At 47.2% G+C, this 11,168-nt stretch overlaps 1 long non-coding RNA gene across 1 annotated transcript; it reads right to left on the bottom strand.

Annotated features, from left to right (window-relative positions):
• Positions 1 to 337: 337 nt before the first annotated feature.
• Positions 338 to 10,500, bottom strand: LOC128897911 (uncharacterized). Its single transcript, XR_008462635.1, has 4 exons — positions 10,349 to 10,500; positions 9,923 to 10,070; positions 2,156 to 2,247; positions 338 to 444 (listed from the first exon to the last, which is right to left on the bottom strand). It is a non-coding gene; the product is annotated as an uncharacterized LOC128897911 (long non-coding RNA).
• Between the last annotated feature and the right edge of the window lie 668 nt (positions 10,501 to 11,168).

Raw genomic sequence — 11,168 nt, 5'->3', positions numbered from 1 at the left:
TAGACCACTGCCCAGAGCTGTGGCTCTGTGGTCCTACTGCTGGAAGTCCCCTGCCTGCCCCAGCTCTGAGGAAGGTCTGCTGTAGGCAGCTTCTTATAACAGCTTCAGCTGAAGGAATTCCCCAGTGCTGCAGAATTTTCTGCCTCTTTTTGTAAGCTGAAGGCTGCTTGCAAGCTGCACCAAGACCAAAGCCCTTGTATTTTGTCCCCCTGTTGCATGATGAGAGCAGGTGAGACCCAGCCTGGAGGGACCATTTCTTTGTGCTCACTTGTGGAATCCCACACACAACACTGTGGTTAAACTCCCTGTTATGGAGCCTGCTGTTTTGCTCACAGACCTGCAGCTGGGGCAGGAATCGAAGCAGCTCCAGTGTTCGATATCTTCAGAGGCAGAGAACAGGCAGGAACAGCAGCTGAAAGCCACAGAGAATTGGAAAAGCTGCTCCTGGTTTGCAAACAGAAACAAGAAGAAAGGTTCATAAATCTGCTCCCCTGGCTGCAAGGTAGTACTCTCATTTGACTCAAGCGTGGTGATGCTCTTTGGCTGTATGCGAACTATCCTGCTTGCCACCCAAGCTTGTCCCCACTCTGCCCAAGCCTGTCCCCACCACCCCACACAGGTGAAAATCAGCACCAGGCACAGCCAGCCTCTGATACTCCAGGACAAAGCCTGTAAAAGCATTACGGTCATGCCATCTACCTAACTTACTGGGTCCTCCTGAAGGACCTTTGTCATTTCTAGTGCACTTGCTACTGCTTTCCCAAAGGATCTCCCTCTTTCTCTTCCAAAATATCTAGGCAAAGGCTGAAACATGATGTTCCAGAATCCAGGGAGAAGAAAATTACTGTGATTTAACAGAGATTCTCACCAAGATGAATCCAGTAGCTCTGATGTCAGTAGCTCTGCAAGCTAGACCTGCTCAGTACCTCTGTAGAAAACTGACTCAGATTATGTTCCCATTGTTAGTACCTAAGGGACTCCTAGATAAGAAGAGATTCTAACAATGGCCAGTTGCTTGAGCCAAACCTAGACCTCACTGAGTTAGTCTGCAAAGCACCAGGCAGGGTTCTTCCCACCAGTTTCCTTTTTCCTTTTTACAGAGAACCTGCATGTGCAGTTACATCTAGCAGAAGCAGAGCAGTAGAAAATTCCCTGCTCCCAAATCCCAACATTAGCTCTGTAAGTTAGCTAAGTTAGTTTTGTTCTCATAAAAGCCTTCTCTTTGCTTCCTCCATCATCACGTGCTGCAGCATTTCTGGCTTTCCTAGAAAACCCACCCCACACAAATCCCTTCATCACTGCTGCATTATCATAGGTGTTGCCACACAACCAGCTGATTTCAGCTGTAGCCTCCACTACTTCCAGCTCTGATACAGAATTACAAGAGTGGGTTGGGTTGGAAAGGACCTTAAATATCATCTAGTTGCAAACCCCATGCCATGGGCAGTGATACCTTCCACTAGAGCTCCATCCAACCTGGCCACAAACACTTCCAGGGCAGGTACATCCACAACCTCTCTAGGCACTCTGTTTCAATGCCTCACCAACCTCACAGTAAAGAATTTCTTCCTTATGTCTAACCTAAATCTCCCCTCTTTCAATTTAAAGCCATGACCCCTTGTCCTTGTAAAAAGTCCCTCACCATCTTTCTTCTTCTTAAATACTGAAAGGCGGCAATAGGGTGTCCCTGGAGCTTTTTCTTCCCCAGACTGAACAACCCCAACTCTCTCCTCCTGTTCTCACAGCAAAGTGTTCCAGCCCTCTGAGTGTTTTTGCAGCCTCCCCAACTCCAACAGGCCTATGTGTTTCTTATGTGCAGGGACACAGAGCTGAATGCAGTACTGCAGGTGAGAGCTCACAAAAGCAGACTAGAAGATGAAAGTCACCTTCCCTTATCTGCTGATCTTGGCATGACACAGACTTTGTTGGTCTTTCCTTTAAAGTGTAAAGAAAGCTCTCTGCATACCCCAGCTAGCCTTGAGTTTATCCATCTTCTCAGTGAGCCATGTGGCACTAGGCTGTAATTACTTTCCATGTCCTTCTTCCTGCCATGAAGCAAGCAGCAGAAGTGAGGGAGTCAGGATTTCCAGCTATTGCTTGTCCAAATGCACTTCATTCAGCTGCCTTCCTCACAAACATGCAGTGTAGCACTGACCTTCCAGTTTAAAGGTGTTGGACTTGTTCTTTGAGACATCTTGACCCAACACATTCCTCCTCATACATTCTGCTCTTCAGAAACATAAGACACTGTGAAGTGAGGAGACAGTTCAGAAGAGGTTACAACACTAGCTGGTGACACAAGATATGAGATTTATTACCCTGTTCTACTTCAGGCTTTGCATGAATCATGAGTGACTCAGTTGCTTTGAAAGCAAGAGGAGTTGGATGTCTATAAACAGCATAAAAGGCTAAGGTGACATTAGTGCTTAGTGGACATTGATATTCACTTTCAAATATAGTTCCCTGGTGGTAACAGGGATATAGAACTGCTGGGGTGAGCAGTGAGTTTCACTCCCAAAGGCAAGCAATTGCTCCAGTAGGCTGCAGGAGGTGTGAGAGGGACCCGAGCTCATGGCCATTTCAGCCATCCACACCTGGGGAAGGCAGTTGTTTTGAACAAGCTGTGCCCTTTGAGCCTGCAGCACCTAATTGCAAGGGAAGCTGAGGAGAAAGAGGGAAAGCAAACACCCCACAAGTCAAACAAAAGAAGTTTCTGAGCAATGATTGGTTTACCACAACTGCACTTCCATCAAATCTCAGAAAAACCAAAAACAACCCACCCTGGAATAATTCCACTCCTACATCATGTTACGTAGTTTCTGGAGCTAAATAACTGCTTTGGGGAGGAAAGCAGCACTGTTGTTCTCCAGCAGGAAACCAAGACACTGGATTTATATATTTTTTTTTTTTTTGGTATTTTTTTTCCTGCAAGAGGGAAAGGCTAGTGGCTTCTGGCAGCAATGAGGAGATATTTATACCAGGTCATGCACACAACTGCAAAGCCCTTCCAGTACAAGGGAGAAGCCAGACCAGCAGGCTGGCAGGGATCCCTGCCAGGAAGGGAACTCACAAGCCTGTGAAGTGCAGCAGTGGAATCAAAAAAGATAAAACATGGGATTGAAGGAGGGCAAGGAGGAAGAGAGGAAAAGTTGCAGCTACGGATGGACTAGCAGAACATGACGCCACAGGAGAGAAACGGAGGCAGCAAGGGGAGTGTGTCAGAACCAAGTGAATCAGGCTGCGACACGGTAATTAGCCTGGCTTTCCCGGAGGAAAGGTGTTTACATCAGGAAGATTTTCTTCTGGTGTAAATCAGGACCAGCACAAAGCATTTATCCAGCTCCTGTACCTACAGTCAGTGCTCTAACCAGCACTCCCAGTATATAGGGACAAGCTGGGCACTGGAAAGGGTGAGTAGGTGATGGGAGTCCAACTCTCTCTAACCTGGAACAGTTTTCCTGCAGGAAGCTACATATCTCTCAAAACAGAGGGAATGAGGGCAGTCTGCCAGCCCACCTCATCAGGTGCCAGGCGGAAAAACAACAATCCTGTTTTTATAAGAAACATCCAAAGATTTCAAGGCCTGTCTGAAAGATTTTTGTAGGGTATTATTACATCTGACTTGTCAGTAGCATGGCCCATCAGATATCTATCTTCCTCCTCCACCATGTCTGACCTCAGGATAGGCAGTGGCTGTCTGCTCACTCAGGATGACTAAAGCAGGGAGCCCAGGATTTGATCCAGCTTTTTTCAGCCCAGGATTGCACCCACACAACGCTCCTTCTCCAAAGAAAGGATCTGGGGGTTGGGTTTTGGTAGTGCATCTTACCTCAAATTAACGATAGTCACCACAAGTGACACCCATGTAAAAATTCACCTTGTTTTATATCATTAAAACCTTATGGTATAGACAAATTTAGGTTTTTATCTTGAGTGTAGCCCTCACACCTTGGGAAGTTACACCACATTGCTTCACAAGGATACTGGGAATATGAAATATCACATCAGCATCTCATCTAATGTGGTAGGAGTAGTACATATACAGTCCTAAATTAAGGTGCCCAGCAGCATCTCTCTTATCAGCAAGCACAGTGAAATAGGCATCCCAATTTTTGACGTTCTCCTCATGCTGAAATGCCCTCCCTGAGCAGCTGAAAATGCTCTGTAATTCACAATGCTGGTAGTGGGAGAGTTCAGGTAATGCCTCAGATATGCAGGGAGAATTTGGAGAATTCTGGATCTGCAGTTCATAAAAATGATAGCTGTGGGCAAGTAATTTCAAGTTAGAAATAAATAAGCTTTGTCAGAGAGATGGTAAATAAACCCCTGTATGTTTGTTCATTGACCAAGAGGACATCTAGCAAAAGCTTAGCATCATTGATGGGGCCACCATAGACAGGAAGTATTAAGGAAAATACCTACAAATATACACCCAGCCTGAATGCCATCTCGGTCTGATGTGTCTACCACAGACCTGGACCCTTCTGGCTGTGTGGCAGGCCTTCAAAGTAAGACAGTGGTGGCTACGTTTCACACCGCTCATAACACAACAGTTGGGAAATGAATCTTGTAGAAGATGGGGTTCTGTGGTGATGAGGCTGAGCTGCTTTTCAGCTACCAGGGCATGGGACAAAACCATAAAGTCATTTCCCATGGGCTGCTGGGAGGTCAGAAGATGGGAAAGGCTTTTTAGCACCAGGTTTTCTCAGCTCCCACCTCCATAAGCCGTGTCTTACTTCAGTCAAGCCAGCCAAGACTGGGGAATGCTGCCCACAGCTGTTGAGTAATGTAGCCTTCACATACTCTTTAGGTCTGGACTGGTCCTTCTGAAGAACTGGAGAGCAGCAGAGAGGCCAGTACCGTACTGAAGAATTCTCTTTGCATGCAGAAAGAACAACAGAATCTGAGTATATCTGCTCTAGGTAGCATGCACTGAATGCAGCCAAGTCAGGACCAATCTGTTAATAGCCAGCAAGCTCCTATTCAGTAGCCTCCTCCTTAAAAGGAAAGCAGGAGGAGCTTATGTCAGACTTGGCTTGAAGTGTCTATATGCATGACTGAAGGAAGAGGCTTCTAGCTTGTGACAGGAGGCCAAGTGACTCAGTTGTGGTGGGTGGGGGCAACAAGAGAAGGGGATGTGGTTAGGGAACAAGGCGTGAGTCACCAAGGAAGCACATATGTTGATAACAGCTGGATAAACTCAAGGCAGAGACATGAGGTCTGCTCAGGAGAAAACCCAAGCTGTACTGGAAGCCAAAACCTGGAGGCAGCAGACCCAAGGGCCAGTGCAATAGAGAGCTGTAAATGCCTGACACAGGCTTTTCCTGCTCTGCAGATCAGCAGGGGTTGCAAGATGAATATCTTGCAACAAGCAAGGTGTGGCCATGCTGTAGGCCACGTTCTTGTATCTCAGGGACCGTGTTTTCAGCAGCCATGTAGGGCTGGAGTCAGCCCTGTTCGCAGAGCTCAGTCAAGTGCTGTCCATTATAGCCCTGCAACCTCATGTCACCATGAGGGATAGATAGATCTCTCCTATCCCACATCTGCAAGCCCTGTGTGCTGCCTTTGGAGGCTTGGCTTCCTACAGGGCAAGAGGCATGAGCTCAGTGGAGTCATGGGACAGTACAAGTTGACCTGAAATCTGCCACTGTCTCCTCTTCCTCATGGTGCTCAAAAGCTCAACTAAGGTTGAAGGGGCTTCAGACAGCCTAAGATTCCACTGAAGATAATGGTGGTGAGGGAAGATTCATTAGAGCTCATTGGTCAATGCTGAAAGCCTGAAGAGAAAAATGGGTGGAAGGCCAGAGGAAGTATACAGACAGTTCAACCTCCACCCATGCCCACTAAGCTCACCAAATACCCCACCTTGTAGCTCATCATGGATGCGCTACCATTATCTGGAAAGGCACACCTTTGCCTGGTGTGAATGACATGTAGGCTGCAAGCAACGGTCCCTCAAGTTCCACATAGCTCCTGGAGTACACCAGAGCAGAGATCTGCAGTGACTGTTTCTTGCAGTTTGGCTCACCTGTTCCCGTGCTTGCCACCACCATGTGACTTGGGATGGTGTCATCAGAGCACACTGCCTGTCAGAGGATTTTTGCACTGTGGGAAGCCAGAAGTGAGCTATAGGTGCTGAGGAAACTCAGGTAGCTATGCAGTCAAGTGTGTTCACCAAGGAGATCAAGAAAACAAGACTACAGGTGTAATTATCAAGTCCCAAGGCCACTGAGGGTGTTGCTCACCCCTCACTGCTTTGTTGAGCCCACAGGCCTGGGAGGCCAAGAAGGAGCACATGCTGGAGGCAGGACTCTTGCTAGGTCCTTTGCAATGCATTAGTCATGCAGAGGACGTAGAGGCGGCAGCCAGTGCTCAGTGTGGGATCATGCCTCACCCTCCTAATCCCTGCTTTCCCACAGGCGCTGTCTAGCTCACAGCTCACACAGTCCGTGTCTAAAACATCCCTGAATACCTAAACCCCCTCCCTCCCTGAGAGCATGGTTCGCTGCAGCTTGCCCGCTCAGTTGGATCTGCCTTCCGTTCCTCCCTTCCCAGCAGATCCCTAGAGGTGTGGGCTCATTGCCTTGGCCACTCTGAATCCTGAGAGGATCACTGCTGACTAACAAGGAATGTGTCACAGTCACAAGCCCGCTCCTTAGCATCCATTGATGCTGCGGTGCTTCCCCTTCAGTGGGGAAATGGGACAGAAGCTGCACCAGTGTGGCACAGAAGGGCAGAGCCAGCCTGGGCGAGGGAAGTGATGCCTCCTTGGAAACAGCAGCTTTGTTTCTCCGTGACCTTGTGGTCTCAGTCAGACCCTGCCGCTGCCCACATGTGCAGGACATGTTGGTGTCCCGCAGAGAGGGGGCAGCAGCTTACCAAAGGCATGGGGCACTGCAGCATGCGAGATGTGCTTGCCATTGCTCATAGTACCAGGGACAGGAGTCCTCAGGTGAAAGAATGAGGCAAGTGGTGAGCTGGAAAGAAGATGAAGACAATCTTTGGCACAGAAGCTGGGGGAGAACGGTGAAATTCCTGAGCACAGGGAAGCCACAAAACACCTGCCCAGCTCAGCCAGGAATGCACAAGGACCCTGGCCATCTTCTCTGCAGGAAAATGTTGCTTTACAATGAAACTCTTTTTACTTCTGAACAATCAAGTCACCCAGAGTGGAGCTGCTGAAGGAAAGCAAATGCAGCTAGAGGAGAGTGAGGGCCCACATGCTCATTACAACAACATCTACAAAAGCTATTGACGATAGCTTCTAGGGCGTCAGAACCTGAACTTAAGGACACAGTTGCAGTGATGTTATCTTCCCATGATCCCATGACAAGAAGCAAAGTACCCACAGCTGGAAGAATGGCTTAAAAGCAACCACACACAAGAAAGTCCTCAAGAAACTCAGGTTTCTCCCAATACCTACACCTTGGGGTGCAATCTGAACATCATCCAGCACTATGCAAACTGAACCACATGCAGTTTCCATTTCCAGCAGGTTTCTTTCTAGTTCTATGTCTCTGAATGCCAAGACCTGAAGGTAAAAACGTAGTATCTCACAACTTCTTGACTGTATGAGCACTTTGTCCATCCTGGGCAGATGAGACTCCTTTTTTCCATGCCTTGCCTTGACAGAGGAACAGTGCAATCAACATGTGTCTTGGAGCAGTGCACCATTTAGACATATATCTGGAGGGACAGCAATGACCCACTTGCTTCCAGAAGAAGCTCCTAGTGAACTCTTCCTAAAATCTGCAACAGAGCCAGGTTCTGATGTCCAAAGCTTCTCCCATCTCTAATCCTCCAAGAGATGTAGGAGTGAAAAGCTTCCAGCTCTGTTGCCTGTGTGGGCATCACCTCTCATTCAGCTTCATGCAGAGTGTTTGGTGTCAGCACCAGCTGGCAGCCAGGAATCCCATGGGCTTTGTTTGAAACAGCCTCCCACTGCTTTTGCTTCTTCTAGTGCTTGGAGGTCACCAAGAGTTCATCATTAAATTGTCTATCTAGATGTGTTCATCTGCCACATAGGCCCAGCCACATCCTGCTTTTGGAGCTGGGCAGTGCAGGACCACCAGGGCTTTGGAGAGTTGCTGCTGGTGCTGCCAGCCAGGGTCACTACACTCAAGATAACTTGCTTGTCCACTTGGGGCTGGGATGCTCCCACCATCCACCGCCCACCCAAACCTCTGCCTGCTTGGTGAGTTCCTGAAACCTCAGCTGACTTTTGCCAAAGGAGGCTTGATTACTCTGAAGAATAATCACATTAAATGCTACATACCAAGGGGAAATTATTTTATGTTAAGCCTGTATTTGCCAGCATGTGCTGTAAATGAGTATTTGATGATGTTAACACTGATGGAAAAAAAGAGATTTACATTAACACCTTTGAGCTGAATACAGTATCTGGTGCCTGCATGTTGAAAAAAGCAACAGAAGCAACAGGCACCATGATTGTGCTTTGTGGGCCCTCATCAAGGGTTGATTTAGTTTCACTGAGAAAAATCTTTCTTTATAGATTTATTAGCTAGCACCTGCCCAAAGGAGTTTCACAAACACATCAAGGATGCCTTTCCTTGCCAGTATTCATTTTGGTTGCTGCAGATGAGGTATGAGGGCTAAACACAAAGGGCTCTGAAGAGGTCCCAGAGGAAAGTTGGATAGGATGAACAAGAGTTGAACAAGAGCTCCAGGACAGATCAGCTTCCCTGGAAAGCCAAGATGTGCTCTGTATGTTCTGCTAGATCCAAAGAGCTTATAGCTTTGCTACAGAAAGTCATCTGTGCTTGGTGTCAGGAGTGAGCCCTATGCTAGAGCATGTCCTGGGCTGGGTCCAGGAAACCCTGCAGGGCAGAGAGACTTGTGAAGCTGCATGCACACTTTTCCCAAGCTGGCAGCTTGCTGAGAGTGCACTTCTTACCCTGCTTCTATCCACTCCCTCCTGAAGGCAGAGAGCACTGTTGCTGAGCAGCCTCAAGCATAAACCTCCTATGGAGAGCAATTCAAGCAGTGCAGTGGTGGTGGGGCACTAGACCACAAAGGCACTAATTTCTGGCAGCAGGAGCATTCACGTTAAGAATTACATGAGTTAATTACTCCAGGATTACACTACTTCACAAAAGCCATGTAGGATCATTTCCTTGCCTTGATAGCCTTAATGATACTCCTGTGTGTCAAGCTGGGAAGGCAGCTAACAGAAAGTTTACAGGTTTAGAGAAGCTGGAAATGGAACCAGCTAAGATTATTGGAGGAGATACAGGTGCACACAGACAAGTGCCCACATGTAGGCATGGGTGTCACACTGGTAAAGTGAAGTCATCAGGTTGCAGCCTTCACTTTTTTGCCAATTTTCAGTCTGCCCTAGGCATGCCTTCACACTACAACAGCAATTTTTCTGAGTGGAAATAGCTCTACACAGGTAAAACACTTTCATGGCAGCACTGATGTCCTCACTAGGGGGATGGTAGAGAGACTGCTGAATTTCCAGCCACATGCCTGCCTCATATCCAGCCCACGTTCACCTGTTCTGTGACACAGTATCTTAATGTAGTGGCCTTTGCAAGGAAAGCAGATAAGGGGCAGAACTGTACCCACATTCAGTTTGCTGTTTCCACAAGCCCACACTTTAGCATCCCCTTGTAGGACAGGATCTCCACTGCCTGCTCCTCCATACCATTTCTACTGGCAGTTTGCTCCTCCTGAGCTATAAGAAACATTCTGGAGAAAGTCTAATCAGAGCTTCATATGGAGGCAACAACATTTCCCTCTCTGCTAAATACATCTCGCAGAACTGCATTAGCAATATCTGCCTGTGCCTATAGTCATCCTGCAATTAGTTAGTACTCCACTTCCTCTTCCTCTGGCAATTCACAAGGATGAGAGTCAAGCACATGGAATAAGGTTTTATTAATAGATCCAAACACACTACCTGAGTTGCAAGATCTCACACCACTTCTTGTAAACAATCCTCAAGGTTGCTCCATCCACCCTGTGTGACATTCAGGTCCTCTTCCAGACTGGCAATGCTCTCAACTGTCCCATCTGCAGAAGCAATTAGTACACTCTTCCATGTGTGCCTAGGACACATTAAGAAAGATATCAATGAAGACAGGTTCCAGAAGGAATCCTTGAGCAGTGCTGGTCACTTCTGAACACATCCTGTTGACTCTCTCTCATCCTATTTCTCACCCACTTGATATTTCTGTAACAAGGTTCAGGTTTACTCACTTCAGTAGAATTAGAAATAAAAAGTGCTAAGTTGTTTTGGCTTCATATATTTAAGTGTGCAATATCACACAAATGTTCAGATGAGCTGCTCATATGAGCACTTGCTCAAAACACTGTCATAGCTTACCTTGTCTGAAATCAGTCCTTCCATCCAAGGAGTCCTACCAGTAGGTCAGAGGAGCTTGATACAAGAGATTGGGTCTCAAGCTAGGTGTCTTGTCAATGGCTTGGGCTGTGGAGGGGGGTGGAAGCACCAATGTGTGCATGGATGTGTAGAAGTCAGTGATGCTTCTACAGCTGGAGAAGAAAATTCTACATTAATGACTTCTTTGCTTTCAAAAGATGTGCATGCAGCTGGGTCTATAAATGGAAAGGAAATTAATGGTCCCACTCCTTTGGCACAAATACTCAATGATGTATTCTTCTGTGAAGAACATCCCTGGCAGAGCCAAAGGCACCAAGGCCAAATCAGAACAGGTCCAAAACTCAGCTAAAAAAACCCAAATCAAATCTGTTGAGGCTAATGATATCAGTGATAAGAAGTATTACAGATTACCATTTCCAGGAAAACTGCTCTATCTTGCAAGGACAGGAGAGTCATGTGTTTGTGTTTCAGGGAGCAAAGCAACAGGACCTTGACTGTTTGGAAGTCAAAAGCTTCACTAATTTCCACAGAACCGGAGATCCTCACCCCAAATGCTCTGAGACTGAAAGAGTGACATCTAATAGAGGAATGGGCTGCCTGGGGAGGTGGTGGAGTCACCATCACTGCAGGTGTTTAGAAGGAAACTTGATGGGGTGCTTGGTGCCATGGTTTAGTTGATTAGATGGTGTTGGATGATGGGTTAGACATGATGATCTCAAAGGTCTCTTCCAACCTGGCCTGGTCTGGTCTGGTCTGGTCTATTCTAGTCTATTCTATGTGCATTCAACCACGGATACATGGA

The sequence above is a fragment of the Dryobates pubescens genome, chromosome 2 (assembly GCF_014839835.1).
Source record: "Dryobates pubescens isolate bDryPub1 chromosome 2, bDryPub1.pri, whole genome shotgun sequence".
NCBI classification, from domain to species: domain Eukaryota; kingdom Metazoa; phylum Chordata; class Aves; order Piciformes; family Picidae; genus Dryobates; species Dryobates pubescens.
Note: the sequence above shows the minus strand (reverse complement) of the source record. Positions and strands in the feature narration are given on the sequence as shown.